General features: G+C 35.5%; 1 pseudogene; it reads left to right on the top strand.

Annotated features, from left to right (window-relative positions):
• Positions 1–5,525: 5,525 nt before the first annotated feature.
• LOC108396462 (protein BTG4 pseudogene) lies at positions 5,526–7,806 on the top strand (annotated as a pseudogene).
• The last annotated feature ends 10,126 nt before the right edge of the window (positions 7,807–17,932 follow it).

Below are 17,932 nucleotides of genomic sequence, written 5' to 3' on the forward strand. Positions count from 1 at the left end.
TATGATCCTATATAAATATAGGTAGATATTCCTTCCCATAGCTATGTCTAGAATATTGCTCTTTGAGAAATGCAAAATGTGCTTGAAGATGGGCTCATCTTTATAGTACATAATGTACTTTGCAATTTCTCAGCGTTGCTTGAAATCAGGGTTGGTACAACCTATTACTAAAATACAACAATAGGGTTGCAAGCATGTAAAACTGTGTAGAAAATAACAAAAATTTTACATTTTAAAATCAGTATTTGGAATAGGAGAGAATACATTTAGCAAACAAGTCTTAAAATCTAAGTGTTTAAAATTAAAGAATATTTAAATGTAGAAGGCCTACACAAGATAAAAGAAAGGATCTACTTACTGAGAAGATCATACGAGAAATCACTGATTCATATTTGAATTTGGCAAGTTAAAAATCATATTTCTTTGTTTTTTATAACTCAATATTTTAAATTGCAAAGATATGAGTATAAAATTATCAAGTAATACCCCAGTTACATTCTCTGTATAGGGGATAAAATACCCATGATAGCTTCATAAGAGGCCCATGTTGTGCCCTTGGTCACTACTGTCACTATTTAAATTTAAACAGAATTGTTTCCTCTTTGGGATTTCTTTACTTCTTTATTTTGTTCTATTTCTACTGCTCTGATGCAATTTACTGGCATATAGTATTCAAATAGTCATACAGATTTAACAGTAATTTTTTTTTAGATATTGCACAATGAACATTATGTAAAATTAGTAAGTTAAAAGCAAATTAGTTGTTGGAACCTAGAGTACTTCTTTAAGTTAAGGCTGCCTCCCTCCTGAGAACTGCGGTTTCTTTACCAAGTTCTATTTCTTATCTGTCTATCTGGTCTTGATTCAAAACATTTATTTGATTCCCTTGGAAGTATCCATTATTTGCAGTTAAACACCATGTCAAGTGAACATTTACCACACCAAGTATCTGACTCTCTAGATCCCATGTGTTTTTTTCATATGAATGTTTAAATCTTCTTAGAACTCCCCAGACATTTTATCTTGTCTTAATTTTTTAGTTTAAAATTTGTTTTAATAGTTTAAAATTTTTTCTCCTCCCTAAGTGTCTGAGACAAAGGCTTCCATTTATTTAATAGCTGTCTCACAATATTTCTTAGGTTCATTCTTGTGTGAATGTGCACAAGATCACTGCATGTATACAGGATAACTCTTTGGCAAGACAGAATATGGAAAATATAATTTCTGTTTTGTTGCAAGATGTGATTTCATCACATGCTACTTCAAGAAAAATATAATCTTTTAATTCTTAAAATACATATTTCAGATTGGTAAACTGATTCAGACCCTTTTTCCCATTCAAAAATGGTCTACAGGAAAGATACTAATTTTATAAATGTCATTTCCTTAACCAAAATTTATCATGTACCTATAGACACACCAAGAGCTTTACGCTCCAAAAAATTTGCCCCAGAAGATAGAAGCATTTGATGCTAATTAACTATGTAAAGAGGATTAAACTGCTAAAAAATAACCTTTCCCTTAATAAGTAATAAATTTAAGATGTTAAGAAATATGGAAGTAAAATGATAAAATAATTTTTGCTAAAAGCAGTATTAAGAAGAATGTTTTGATTCTCTAAGTCCTATGGACAATATGCTTACTGGTAGTCATTTAATTATTGGAGAGGAAGCTGTGAAAATGGCCCCCAGCAGAAGAGCATATTTATCATTATGTATATAGAATAGAAAACTTAGCTGAGGTTTTTGAGATATATTCCTGCATAGAGAGACCTGGGAAACTGTTTAAATGTGGCTTAGGTTACTCTGGTACATGGTCATATGCCAGCCAAAAACATGATGTATTGCATACACAGGAAACATGTAGAAGGAGGCAAGCAGCTCTAGATACTGCTATGTGAAAGGAAATTTTTTGAGCATTTTATGAGTGATAAAAATCACATTTAGATAATTACCACATTTATTTTTGAGGAGTCCAAAAGATTCATTGGTAAACACTCCATTTCAACAGAAATCTTACATTGCTACAAGGCATGTCATGCTGACATACTGTTTCTATGGAAGCCAGCAGCATAGATTGAAGTAACTACAGAAACAGCAAGTATTCTAATATAACCTTAGTCCATCTGGATGTGCAAGATAGTTTTAAGTTTCATTAAGCTTTTGTTAAAATTATGACAACTGTCCCAGTCTATTTTCAGAAGCTTGTCTGTCTAGTTGCTCATGAATTTTATCAGGGGAAAAGTACTGATAGTGTTCAAAATGACCAAAGGCTATCTTTGCAGAAGATTGTGGATGCCAGAAGTGACAACTTTCTACCATGCCTATTGAGCTAACTTTATTATCTTCTTCCAATGGAATGCAATGTGTATAGAATACATTGTATCTCATTTAACATGTATTTATGTCTTTTTCAAATTATTATTCCAAGAATGCACCCATCCATCAAAAAGAAAAATCCCACAATTATTTAGTTTTCGATACTAACTCCATTATCCACAGTAATGAATTTGACTATGAATTTGATCAATACCAAATTCTTTAGAATTGATACTATATATCATAATCTAAGCATCACAGACATATTTCTGTACCATCAAAAAGAAATAATGACTTTGTCCTAATGGTTAAATAGTAGTTTAGAATTTATTCTTTAGTACAGGTTCAATAACTGAGTTTGATTTTTGAAAAATAATTGAATATTAATGGCTCAGTTCCTTCATATTTAAAATCAGAAAGTTTTGTGTTAAATGACTCTCTGGTGTTGAACTGGATGAAAAGTAAAGGAGAATTTTCTGATGAGTAAGATGATAGACAACTTGTTTTCAGAGAGAAAATTTTCATGGCCATATAAAGTAATAAGTTCATTTCTGACAATATTGCTCTACTTAACTTTTTTTAACAGTATGTTGTCCAAATGTAACAAATGCAAATATACCAAAATATTTACAGTTTGAAAAACATGCACAAGTATCAAGCCATTTCCAAAATAGGAAAAATTTTCATTTTAGTATAAAAATGCAATACTGTGATCTGGGGTTAGTGTTCTAGGCATGGAAACACAATTGCATTAGTAATATTATTTATTGCCTAAACAGTAAAACAAAAGGAAACACTACAGTGTTACAACATTCTACCAGCATCATATAAAATTCTGGTACTCACTTGTGATCTGTTAGTAGACATCCTAATATTCTGTTATTGAATTGCTTTAATAGCATCACAGTCTGTGTCCTATTATTGATTTTCATGAACAGCATGAGACAATTGGGTTTTTGCAGTGCAATTGTAGATCAAACTGGTTTATCATATAAATTGCTATCCATAGGAGTAAATAATTCTGATGAGATTTACCTCATTTATTTTTAAGAAACAAAAAAGTATTAGTAGATTTCACAAAGCATAATTAAAATACTAATTGAAAATACTGTGCTCTGTATGTACTGCCTGTCATCCCACTTTTTCAGAGTTCTGCCAGTATTTTAAATTTATCTTGCAAGGACACACTAATAGCAAGACAATGCCTTTCTGATCTTTATGCCCAATGTTGTAGATCAAATGTTTGAAAATTCCCTTCTTTGTGTTATAAAAATAATAGTAATAAAATGTGAAGTTTATTATGAAAATTGATAAAGGCATTAGCAAAACACTGACAGAGATAGTAGAGGATATAATTAAGCTTTTCTATGTGTTTTTATAGGTAGATTTAACTTTGACTATTAACTCTTTCTGGTACTATTCACTGTGTTAACCTTACAAAATATACTCTAGTTTCTGACTGTCTGGATTAATGGTACCTCACATGAACCAAAATTTAACTTAGACAGTGAAATAATAATATTTTTAAAAATAATTTCTGTTTTTAAGCTTTGGTTTTCTGACAGAAAAAAATTAAGAAAATAAATCTAAGATGAAATGTACTCAAACTGAAACCAGTCAAAACTGGTAATCTGTTTTAAAGTATATAAAATTAATCGCACTTAATCAAAAATCATTAATACTGGCAATCCCTTTTATAGTTGTATTCTGTGATTTTGGATTCTACTTATTATAATATTCAAGCATTGCAATTTTATATTAGAGGTATAAATCAAAGGGAAATGTTCTGCTTATAGTACCAAGAGAATAAGAGATTAGTTTGGCTACTAAAGAATCTTCTGAATTTGCTATTAACCAAGTATGTGATATTTTATTATAAATGTCATCAAATTAAAAGGAACAGAAAGTTATCAGTCCAATGACTAAGGAAATGTTTTGTCCTTATTTAAAATCTTTACATTAATCAAGACGTTATACATTACAAAATGTGTTTTTAATTTCCAGGTTTACAATGAAGAATAGACAGAACTGCAAAGACAATAAAATATGTAAGTACTTATATGGATGAAATATGTCTTACTAGTATTTTACACACCATGTGTTTGTTTGTTTTCATAACAAGCTATGAAAATTGCCATACTTTTGTATTCCCTAAGCTGATGCTAGCCCACATTTATCCCCCTAAATTTTCCCCACAAAAATAATATGTTTTTGATTAGACTAGTTGTGGACTTATAGTTTTCAGAATTACATGAAGTTTAATGTGCATATATTTTTCTTTGTAATTCACAAATGAACCTTTCATATGCACCACGTATGAACCTAAAATAAACCATATCATCAGTTGTCACTATTTTAATATTCTGATATATTATTGAAACATATATAATACAAACAGCATGTCTGTATTATGTTTCACGCTTTCATTTGAATTCATTCTCAGGTGGTTTACTTAAAAGCAAATATTAAAGCTCACTGGAAATATAGTTGTTTTTAGCTGTTCCTCACTCCTTCCATGCCACCCCCTGAAAGCCGGGATGGCAGAAATGAGCTGAATCTGATATAGTTCACTAGAAGTAGAATGTGCCTTTTCCAGACTTTATGGGGAGAACAACAGCAGAGAATTTATTTTCTTTAAATGTAGGGACTAAGGCAACTTTGAAAAGCTCATAAATGATCAGGCAAATGGGTCTTATTTAATAAACATGAAAGAAAGTACACTAAAACAACTTCCTAGTTGATATTTGAAAAAGTAATGTATTCAAGACATTTTTATTAAAATCTTTGGCCAGATTTCTCATTTTAAGACCAAATGAAATATACCTCCCTGCCTCTTGAAGATTATTTTTATTTAGTGAATAATCTTATACTTCTACTTTTATAAAACATTAAAAATAAAATAATTAAATATATGGGGTACTGTTTTTTCCTTAGTCAATCAGTACAAATCAAAATGTTTCTTAAAAGGGTGGTGATCAATTTCATTTAAAATAAGATAAATGAAAATTAGAGCTATTATATATGAGTTACGAATACCCTGTGCCCCAACACCTGTGAATACATTCAGTTTCATGGCAAAGAGGCATTCAGGTTCAAATGTCCCTGCTCAGTTGTCTTTAAAGTAGCAGATTATCCAGATGATACAATTTAAATGCAAGACTACTTAGAAGTAGAAGAGGGAGGTGAAAGAGCTAGTCACAGGAAGATATGACTACTGAAGGAAGGTGTGACTCCTCACAGTCAGGCACAGAGAGAGAGAATGTTGCCTTGTTACAGAGGTTGGAGGAAGGGAGCCAGCAGGAATGTGGGCCTGCCTCCTTCAGAACCTGGAAAGGGCAAGGAAACTGATTATACTTCAGCACCTCCAGAAAGGATTGCTCTTCTGCTGAAACTTTGATTTTTCTTTTAGCCCAGTGAGACCTGGCTTGGACTTCTGAACTACAGAACTGTAAGTTTTTGTTGTTTTAAGCACTTAAGTTGTGGAAATTAGTTAAAGCGTCAGTGTTGGTCTGTAAGCTCCTTGGGAGCTTCCCAGGTGTAATCTGAAACTGGCCCTGTGCCTACGGGGTAGGGAGAGACGAGTTGGCAGGCCACTCCAAGTTGGTAGGTGGCGGGTCTAATAAGCAAACAGAAGTTAACATTCAGCTTGTCTTGGGTGGTGGCAAGTTAAGATGAGCAGATCTCCATGACAATCTGCCCAATCCTAAAAGATTGTATGGAAGGAAGCTTTAGCAGGCTCAGTCATTGGTCTGAGATTGTCCAGATGGTCTCAAAGCCACATCACTATCTCAAGGCTCCAACCTTGGGGCAGCCTCTGGGAGTGGGGAAGACAGGCAGAACCCACATTCCAAGGACAGGGGAAGGGGTGAGGAGCCTTAGATTGTGGGGGCCCAGCTCATGGGTCAACTGGGGGTCATGTCTTCTTGATTATTTGCCCCTATAATCAATAGAAAACTAATGTAATACATCATAATTTTTTTATCACAGCAAAAAAAACTGCTTTGTAAGACTATATACAGTCTGTGTGTATGTTTGTGTGTATATATATATGTATGTTATATACTGTAGAATTGACAGAAACTTCAGGTGAGTCAATTTGACAGCATTGTTCAAAATTTAAAATATGCCCTTTTGTCTCTCCAGTCCCATTTCTGGGAGTTTATTCTACAGTTGTATTTGCAAATACAGAAAATGATATGTGCACAAAAACATTGACTTAAGAAATGTTTTTAAACTTAGAAAGCCTGAAATAACCAAACATAAATCAGGAAATAGTTGCTTTATGTGCTTTTCTATGAGTGTATTGCTTTTGTAGACTGTGAGCTGTAGCTTCAAAGAAAGATATGTTGGTAGATGGGGACAGTTGAGAGTTAATTGCTTCAAAAGTGTAAGTTTTTGTAAATTTGAATATTGTAGCATCTACATGAACAACTTATTCAAAATGGGTTAGTTGAATTTAAATTTTTTTTAAGTTTTAGGGATAACGTATGGCTAAAAGTGGGTGACAGTCATATTTAAAGCATATTTGGTCTTCTGACTGTGGCCCATTTTTTTGCAGGGCTAAAGAGCTTTTGCTGACCTACTGTTCTTTCTTAAATTGTAAGAGATGAAACTGCAACAACAGTTTTCTTTGTCACAAGATTTAGTGAAAAAATGAGAAATTGAGTAAACAGGAAATAGAAGACTTTACAGAACAGGAGATGACACTCTTGTTGAAACATACAGAAGCCACTGGCACAGATTGCCCTTCTGGTGGGCAAGCCTTCAGGTGTACTGGGATAAACAATAATTAGAACCCATTTTAGAAAGCACTTGTGCTGAAAGTGAATTGGATTTCTCTCACCTGGGAGTTACAAAGGTGATGACTATATGGATAGATCTCTCAGAAGCATGCTGGAGGTGTGGTGAGAAAAATCTATCTGCACTGCTTCTTTTAAGGCAGATGAGAGAAATGGGAACTCTCCTAACAAATCAGTTATGCTGTTAGTAGAGCCATGTTAGACAATTCCTCTGACACTTCCTCCAGTGAAGAAGATTGTAACAAAGAATCTTGGGTAATTCCGAAAGTCAGCAGTGGAGAGCATATTTATCAGTTTGAAAAAATGGCTCTTTTAATCTTAGTTCCAAATCCCCCATGAAAGGAATACAGCAGATGGGTATGTGAGCGTCCTGGGAAATGCTTATCATGTATTACATAAGAACCCTAGAGGTCCTAGGTCTGCTGCTGTGCACAGGGTGGACAGGTACCACTTGGTCAAGAAAAATTGATAATATATCATGGCTGGGCACTCAGGGGACCAGAGCCCAGAGGAGCAGATTTATTTTCTCTAAAATGAAAATGTCTATGGTTGAGAGACCCAAGAACCAAGAAAAATAACCACAGTAGGGATTACGGTGATAGTGAATCCCCTCATACAGATCATGACTATATTCTTAGCTGTACTTTTAATTCTTATTTAATTTTATGTGAAGTTTTATATAACACTAATGAATGTAACCAATAAGGTAATAGAATGAAGATACTGATCTCTAGTAAGATGCAATGATTATGAAAAGTAGCAGTTTAAACACACTGTCTTAAAATTAAATTTTAGAAAAGATACAGTATAAAGTGCTTAGAATTGTTTGGACAATACATAAACATCTCCTTTACTCCTCAATAAGGATTGAAATTCACTAATACAAATGGATAAAAGTTAAATTACTTTTGTAGCTTTTAAGTACATGCCATATGAGTATAAACACTGATTAAATAAATACTACAACAAAGTCTATATAAAATTTTACATATTATATATGAACATACCTATAAGTCCAATTCTGATAAAACTTTTGTCTGAAAACTAAAGGGGAAATTTTTTAAAGCATTGAGATTTTTCACATAGAGTTAGAGCTGACCCCTTCCTAGTCTATACAGCCTCCATTCCTTCAGAGAAAGCAATTTTAAGTGTGTCACAAGGTCAACTATGGACTATGAAGTAGTAAATCCACATTTTTCCAGTTTAGTTTCATTTCAGAATTATATGCTTTCGTAGGAGAAAAGGAGTGAAAAGAAGTAATAGCATCTGTTCGACTTTAAGCCTGATTAAGGGAAATTAGTTCCACCAACATATGTAAATGCCAGTTAATTACCACTGGACCTGACAGAATCTTAGAGCCGGAAGGAAGTATAAACATCAGCTTGTGGAGACTGATCTTTGTATTATGGGTTTGGATGCGATCATCCTGTGTAGTTTATTCACAATCAACTGACTACAAACAAAACTGAAATTTGAATATATGCTTCTTTATTCCCTAATAGACGAAGCATCTCTTATTTACTTGCTCAGCATTAGTTCCTTTGAGGAACTGTCTCTATTCTACTGTATGTGTTTTTTGTTCGTCTACCAGAACCTCAGAAGCAAACAATGGGCTTATGACCTATATTCTCACTGGGGCAGTTTTTCTTGGGGAATTTTATCCCACTAGCTACGTTTCGGGATAGCAGTCTCTCTGATCATGGTATGGCAGTATCATGAAGAATCTTCCCATGAGTCACAGGTATTGAAAACTGAACTTGCTATCCTCTCATACTAGTACTGAAACAATTAACCATGTTTGGTCTTAGGTTATCTGAAAATGTGTGGCCTCAGAATGTAACTTTGGGGTTGTAGTCTGGGCAGCTCCCTATGAATTTAATGACACCAAATTAAAGCAAGGGCAAGAAGTTGGGAATTAAAGGATTTATTTTTGAGGCTCAGTCTCTCTCCTTGCTCACACCGGTTGGGACCCCCTCTCCTGCTGCTCCAGAGCTTTCCCTAGCCCTCCCTCTCCACCGTACTACTAGGCCCCTCTCCTGCACAGGGAGGAGCTGTGTGGGTGGGCCCCTGGGGACTGGTGGGCACCTGGCCAATTATATACCAGGAGTGGAGGGAAGGAGAGAATGGGTGTTCCCTGTCCACCCCTTCCCTGTGCCAGCAGTCCTGTGACTGAGCAGCCACTCTGCCCCTGGTGAAACATCTCAGATGTACAAACAGGATACCTATTAAGGCCAGGCAGGAATCCTGGTCAGAAAGTTCCATTTTCCCCACAGGGGTCCAAGAAACAGCTATTAGAAATCACGAAATCAGGAGGTGAGGTGGTTGTTGAGGGCAATACTATAATAGTGGATGAGTGGATGAACAGATGGATAAAAAAATGAATGAAAGGATGCTGAAAGTTTTTAACACACATCTCAAAAATTTAACCTCAAATCATTAATAAAATCTCAGGAACTCTTTTGATCATGGGATAAATATTTCTTTTTATTATATAATTATAAATGATAAAATCAAATTCTAATGTTGACTCTATCACAACCCCCAAAATCTTTTGTGACATTAAAATTTTGATCAGGATAGATTAACATTAACAGTTGGGATGACTTGTTGAACCTTCCAAAACAGATCTCAGTTTGCCTATTGAAGGGGGTACTGTCTTTTCTAGAGGAAAGCTAGTAATCCCCTTAAAACAAGGCACATACTATTTCTCTGATAGTTAAGGCAAGGCAAAATGCAGAATCAGAGAAAGAAGAGATTATAGGAATTTGATTTTATCAGTATACAAGGAATATGTGTATACATGATGTTAAGGGTGCTCGTCAAAGAACACTGAAGCATATTGTTGGTTCTAGCTGTTTTTGTGTATTGTTTTTTTCATTTTCTTATAAATTTTTGTAATTAACTTGAAAGCTCAGAGAGTCAGATGCTATTCTAGTAGGTTGCTGAGTTGGCCAGCACAAAAGTAATCTAAAATGACCCATCCTAATAAAAACTAATTGATGTTAGGCATTTTGCACAATGTGGATATGTAAGTCAAAGAGTTTGGGGAACATTCTGATTTTAATTATTAGGTATTATCTGCCCATCTACACCATTACTACAGCTTCTGAATTGGCCTAGAAATTCTCCATTATTCTATGAGAAATAGACCAATGTGATAAAGGCCTAAATGTTTTAATGTAAATATAACAACTGAAGTTTAAAAAGACAGTTTACAAGTTATCACAAAATAAGTACTTGTAAAGTCTCAACCTTGGTCAGCATGCTTAATATTGCCAACAATCCAGGTGCTGCTGGCTATCTTGTACATCAGTCAGATTTCTCCACCACTCTCCATGTAAAGGAAATTGCTCTTATTTTTCTGGTACTCATTCCCTTGGTATTCTTTCTACTTTACCTAAATCCACGTGTCTCAGTATTATAGAAAAATTTGTTAACTCTGAAGAAATGCAATCAGACAAAATGTATTATTTTCTGTTTAGCTTCCTTCACTCAAATTTTCATTTTGAAATCCATCTTTTTTTTAACATGTAGTTACACAATTTCCTTTAGTTAATGTCATTCCATTTTAAGGACATGTACAATATTATCATTGACTATTTGGGTTGTTTCAATGCTCTGGTTAATACAAATGATGCTACTGCAGCAATAGTTTGTCCTGTTGCTCTGCTGCTTGTCAACACAGGGTATTGTCAGACTTTTCAATTTAGCCTTCTTCATAGATGGAAGCTATATTCATTTGCATATTAATTAGCATTTCCCAGATTACTAAGGGATATATTTATTTGGACATTTTACTGTGTTTATCTGATCTGTTATTGTATCATGAGTATTTTTAAGCACTATGGATACCGGCATTGTGTCAGTATATTTGGTTCACATATCTTCGCCCACTCTGGTGGTTACATCTTCCATCAATTAGTCATATTTCATGGTGAATAGAATTTATTAATTGGAATGTTGTCATATTTCTCTTCTTCCTTATAGCTGTGTTTTTCTAGGCTGTTTAATAAACTTTTTGATTCCAAGTTCATGTCCATATTCTAGTCTGTTAAACTCTAAAAGTCTGATAAGTTTGTATTTTAAATTCTATTTTATTTTGGTTTGAATTTTTGTGTATGATGGAGTGCAGTATTTGAGACAATTTTTTTTCCCATATGAATGTCTACTTGATTAACTACCACTTGTTTTTAAAATAAATCTAGAATGCCACTTTAACCGCAAGCCAAGGTCCAATACAATGCAGAGGTGAACTTTTATTATCTTTTGTCTGTTCCATTGGTCTGTGTCTTTTCTCTGTGTCAATATCACACAACCTTTATTACTGTAGATATAATGACCTGTACTGTTTGATTTAAAAATACTCCCTCTTCCTTGTTTCTGTTCAAGAGGGTTTTAGTTATTATCTGTTCTTTGTTATTTTATATAATTCTTAAGGATCAGCTTGTCAGTTTGCTCACATACACATATAAACAAACAAATATGCTGGGGTCTTAATTGTATTGTCCTGATTCTGTACTAAATTTATAATGATTCCCATCTCTGTATTCCTGCCTATCATGTAATACATGAAAATAGTGTGCCTCTTCACTTTTATCTTCTTTAGTTTACTATAGTAATAGTTTGGATGTTGTTAAAAGAAATATTAAAGTTTTGATATATTATTCCTAAGTGATTAGCATTTTTGTTAGTATCATAAATATTTAAAAAAAATTTTCAGCTAAAATTTTGCTGAAATCAAATGTTTTATAGTTACATTTAACTTATGTTCAGTAAAGAACACATTGTTAAAGTATACAGCTTGATTTTTGTAGATTTAGACAGTTTTATCCTAAAACTTATATAGAAAATTCAAACATATCTACATGACATATTACACATTGAATTTTTCCCATCCCAAGAGTATGGTGTATCCCTCTATTGGCATATGTCTTTTTAAAGTTCTTCCAGCAGTGTTTTATAGATTTAAGGAACAGGTTATCCTTATTGTCAGATTTATTTTGAACTAACCATATTTACTGATACTATTTAAAATCATTGTCTTTTTCTATTTTCAAATTTTGAATATGTAAAATAGAATTAATATTTCTTTGTAGACTTTATCAAGAAATAGTAAATCAATTATTATATTAAATCAGTTATTGTAATATTTTTCATAGATTTCTTAGAATCATCTACTTAGGCAATTACATTTTCTGGTAAAAAACGTAATATTACCATTTTTCTAATTTGAACTCATTTTCTCGTCTTACTGCAGAAGCTAAGGCCTCTAGTGAAATGTTAAATAGAAGACAAAAGAGTTGACATCTTTGTCTTTTTCATCGTCTTAGTGAAAGTGATGTTTTATCATTAAGTTTGATATCAGGTATAGGTTTTCCATAAGTGCCTTTTATCATGTTGAGGGAATTGTCTTATTCCTGTTTTGTCTAGTGCTTTCATCATGATTAGATGTTGAATTTTGCTGAAACCTTTTCCTGCACCTCTTGAGATTATCATTGTTTTTTCTTTTTAGTTTGCTATGGCGAATGAAATACTTTAAAAATGTTACATCAAGTTCACATACTAGATTAAAATCCATTTGGTCATGATTGTCAATTATTAAATTGGACTTAATATTTTGCTACTAGGAATTTTTATATGTGTTCATGAAGGTTTATATTTGTAATGCCTTGTTTCGTATCATAATTCTGGTCTCAAGAAGTATTAGAAAATGTTTGCTTTCTTTTATTTCCCAAAACAGTTTGTTTTGAATTTATTTATCTCTAAATGTTTTGCTGAATTTCCCCCATAAAACCATCTAGACCTGAAATACTATTTATGGAAAATTTTAAACTTGGAATTCAACTTCTGTAATAAAGTCATAACTATTCAAGCTATATGTTCTTCTTAAGAAGACTTTGGTAGTTTGTGTGTTCAAGTAATTTTTCCAATTTATTTAACTGTAGAATGTATTACCATAAAATTGTTTATAATATTTCCTTATTATACTTTAAATGCCTTAGGATTGCTCCTTCTTTCATTCTTGATAATATTAGCTTATTATTTCTCTTTTTCTTTCCTTAATTCTGTCAAGATATTTACCCAATGTGTTGGTCTACTTAAAGAGTGAGCTTTTTGTTATATAAACTATTTTTATGTCGTTTTCAATTTTATTGACTTTTTTTGCCTTCAAAAAATTGATTCCTGGGGGGGGTGGAGCCAAGATGGTGGCGTGAGTAGAGCAGCAGAAATCTCCTCCCAACACCAAATATATTTATGAAAATATAACAAAGACAACTCTTCCTAAATTAGAGACCAGAGGACACAGGACAACATCCAGACCACATCCACACCTGCGAGAACCCAGCACCTCGCGAACGGGGTAAGATACAAGCCCCGGACTGGCGGGACCCGAGCGCCCCTCCCCCCGGCTCCCGGTGGGACGAAAGGAGTCAGCAGGAAGGGAGAAGGAGCCCAGGATGGCTGAACACCCAGCCCCAGCCATCCGGACCAGAGCACAGACACAGTGCATGCGTGGGGTCCTGGATATGGGGGAAACAGGGCTGCAGGACTGGTGAGCGGGTGCCTGAGGCTGACGCCGGAGAACAAAGAAACGGGAGTGGATTTTTTTGTTTTTTTTTTTGCGAGTGCTTTTTGGAAGCCTTAAAGGGACAGGGACCCCAATACTAGGGAAACAGGGCAGCAAGACCAGTGAGCAGGTGCCTGAGACTGGCGCCTGAGGACAAAGAAAATCGCGCGTTTCCCCCCCCTTTTTTTTGGTGAGTGATTTGGGAAGCCTTAAAGGGACAGGGACCCCAATACTAGGGAAACAGGGCAGCAAGACCAGTGAGCAGGTGCCTGAGACTGGCGCCTGAGGACAAAGAAAATCGCGCGTTTTCCCCCCCTTTTTTTTGGTGAGTGATTTGGGAAGCCTTAAAGGGACAGGGACCCCAATACTAGGGAAACAGGGGAGCAAGACCGGTGAGCGGGTGCCTGAGACCGGCGCCTGAGGACAAAGAAAATCGTGCGTTTTCCCCCTATTTTTTTGGTGAGTGCTTTTAGGAAGCCTTAAAGAGACAGGGACCACAATATTAGGGAAACAGGGCAGCAAGACTGGTGAGCGGGTGTCTGAGACCGCCGCCTGAGGACAAAGATAATCGCGCGTTTTTCCCTTTTTTTTTTTTCTCTTTCATTGTTGCTGTTGTTGTTTTGGTTTGGAGAGTGCTTTTTGGAAGTCTTAAAAGGGCAGGACAGGACACTTAGCCCAGAGGCAGTGAATCTGGGGATCTCTGGGCACTCTAACCCCCTGGGCAACAGGGAGCACAGAGGCCCCTCACAGAGATACACAGCCTCACAGCCACTCCCCCTCAAATGGGGCTCCACCACTGTGGAGGAGCAGCCCAAGCCAGGCCACGCCCACAGCAACAGCAGAGATAAACCCCATAGCAACTGGGCAGGAAGCTGAAGCCCTGTCTGCACACAGCTGCACAGCACAAGCCACTAGAGGTCGCTATTCTCCCAGGAGAGGAAGGCCTCAAACCAACAAGAAGGAAAGCTCTCCCAGCTGTCACTTGTACCAGCTCTACAAACTATCTCTGTCACCATGAAATGGCAAAACTACAGGCAGACAAAGATCACAGAGACAACACCTGAGAAGGAGACAGACCTAACCAGTCCTCCTGAAAAAGAATTCAAAATAAAAATCATGAACATGCTGACAGAGATGCAGAGAAAAATGCAAGAGCAATGGGATGAGATGCAGAGAAAAATGCAAGAGCAATGGGATGAAGTCTGGAGGGAGATCACAGATGTCAGGAAGGAAATCACAGAAGTGAAAAACCTATAAAGGAAAACCAATCAGGCTAACATCAGACTTCTCAACAGAAACCCTACAGGCCAGAAGAGAATGGCATGATATACTTAATGCAATGAAACAGAAGGGCCTTGAACCAAGGATACTGTATCCAGCACGACTATCATTTAAATATGATGGCGGGATTAAACAATTCCCAGACAAGCAAAAGAAGAGGGAATTAACTTCCCACAAACCACCTCTACAGGGCATCCTACAGGGACTGCTCTAGATGGGAGCACTCGTAAAAAGAGCACAGAAAAAAACACACAACATATGAAGAATGGAGGAGGAGGAATAAGAACGGAGAGAAGAAAAGAATCTCCAGATAGTGTATATAACAGCTCAATAAGCGAGCTAAGTTAGGCAGTAAGATACTAAAGAAGCTAACCTTGAACCTTTGGTAACCACAAATCTAAAGCCTGCAATGGCAATAAGTACATATCTCTCAATAGTCACCCTAAATGTAAATGGACTTAATGCACCAATCAAAAGACACAGAGTAATAGAATGGATAAAAAAGCAAGACCCATCAGTATGCTGGTTACAAGAAACTCACCTGAAACCCAAAGACATGCACAGACTGAAAGTCAAGGGATGGGAAAACATATTTCACGCAAACAACAGTGAGAAGAAAGCAGGGGTTGCAGTACTAATATCAGACAAAATAGACTTCAAAACAAAGAAACTAACAAGAGATAAAGAAGGACACTACATAATGATAAAGGGCTCAGTCCAACAAGAGGATATAACCATTCTAAATATATATGCACCCAACACAGGAGCACCAGCATTTGTGAAACAAATACTAACAGAACTAAAGAGGGAAATAGACTGCAATGCATTCATTTTATGAGACTTCAACACAGCACTCACACCAAAGGATAGATCCACCGGGCAGAAAATAAGTAAAGACGCACAGGCACTGAACAACACACTAGAACAGATGGACCTAATAGACATCTATAGAACTCTACATCCAAAAGCAACAGGATACACATTCTTCTCAAGTGCACATGGAACATTCTCCAGAATAGACCACATACTACCTCACAAAAAGAGCCTCAGTAAATTCCAAAATATTGAAATTCTACCAACCAATTTTTCAGACCACAAAGGTATGAAAGTAGAAATAAATTCTACAAAGAAAACAAAAAGGCTCACAAACACATGGAGGCTTAACAACATGCTACTAATAATCAATGGATCAATGAACAAATCAAAATAGAGATCAAGGAATATATAGAAACAAATGACAACAACAACACTAAGCCCCAACTTCTGTGGGATGCAGCGAAAGCAGTCTTAAGAGGAAAGTATATAGCAATCCAGGCACACTTGAAGAAGGAAGAACAATCCCAAATGAATAGTCTAACATCACAATTATCGAAACTGGAAAAAGAAGAACAAATGAGGCCTAAAGTCAGCAGAAGGAGGGACATAATAAAGATCAGAGAAGGAGTAAACAAAATTGAGAAGAATAAAACAATAGCAAAAATCAACAAAGCCAAGAGCTGGTTCTTTGAGAAAATAAACAAAATAGATAAGCCTCTAGCCAAACTTATTAAGAGAAAAAGAGAATCAACACAAATCAACAGCATCAGAAATGAGAATCGAATAATCACGACAGACTCCACAGAAATACAAAGAATTATTTAAAACTACTATGAAAACCTATATGCCAAAAAGCTGGAAAACCTAGAAGAAATGGACACCTTCCTAGAAAAATACAACCTCCCAAGACTGACCAAGGAAGAAACACAAAAGTTAAACAAACCAATTACAAGCAAAGAAATTGAAACGGTAATTAAAAAACTACCCAAGAACAAAACCCCGGGGCTGGACAGATTTACCTCAGAATATTATCAGACACACAGAGAAGACATAATACCCATTCTCCTTAAGGTGTTCCAAAAAATAGAAGAGGAAGGAATACTCCCAAACTCATTCAATGAAGTCAACATTACCCTAATACCAAAACCAGGCAAAGACCCCACCAGAAAAGAAAATTACAGACCAATATCCCTGATGAATGTAGATGCAAAAATACTCAATAAAATATTAGCAAACAGAATTCAACAGTATATCAAAAGGATCATACACCATGACCAAGTGGGATTCATCCCAGGGATGCAAGGATGGTACAACATTCGAAAATCCATCAACATCATCCACCACATCAACAAAAAGAAAGACAAAAACCACATGATCATCTCCATAGATGCTGAAAAAGCATTTGACAAAATTCAACATCCATTCATGATACAAACTCTCAGCAAAATGGGAATAGAGGGAAAGTACCTCAACATAACAAAGGCCATATATGATAAACCCACAGACAACATTATACTGAACAGCGAGAAGCTGAAAGCATTTCCTCTGAGATAGGGAACAAGACAGAGATGCCAACTCTCTCCACTGTTATTTAACATAGTACTGGAGTCCTAGCCACGGCAATCAGACAAAACAAAGAAATACAAGGAATCCAGATTGGTAAAGAAGAAGTTAAACTGTCACTATTTGCAGATGATATGATACTGTACATAAAAAACCCTAAAGACTCCACTCCAAAATTACTAGAACTGATATCGGAATACAGCAAAGTTGCAGGATACAAAATTAACACACAGAAATCTTTAGCTTTCCTATACACTAACAATGAACCAATAGAAAGAGAAACCAGGAAAACAATTCCATTCACAATTGCATCAAAAAGAATAAAATACCTAGGAATAAACCTAACCAAAGAAGTGAAAGAACTATACACTGAAAACTACAAGTCACTCTTAAGAGAAATTAAAGGGGACACTAACAAATGGCAACTCATCCCATGCTCATGGCTAGGAAAAATTAATATCGTCAATATGGCCATCCTGCCCAAAGCAATACACAGATTTGATGCAATCCCTCTCAAATTACCAGCAACATTCTTCAATGTACTGGAACAAATAATTCAAAAATTCATATGGAAACACCAAAGACCC

This window comes from Manis javanica, chromosome 1 (assembly GCF_040802235.1).
Source record: "Manis javanica isolate MJ-LG chromosome 1, MJ_LKY, whole genome shotgun sequence".
In the NCBI taxonomy this organism is placed as follows: domain Eukaryota; kingdom Metazoa; phylum Chordata; class Mammalia; order Pholidota; family Manidae; genus Manis; species Manis javanica.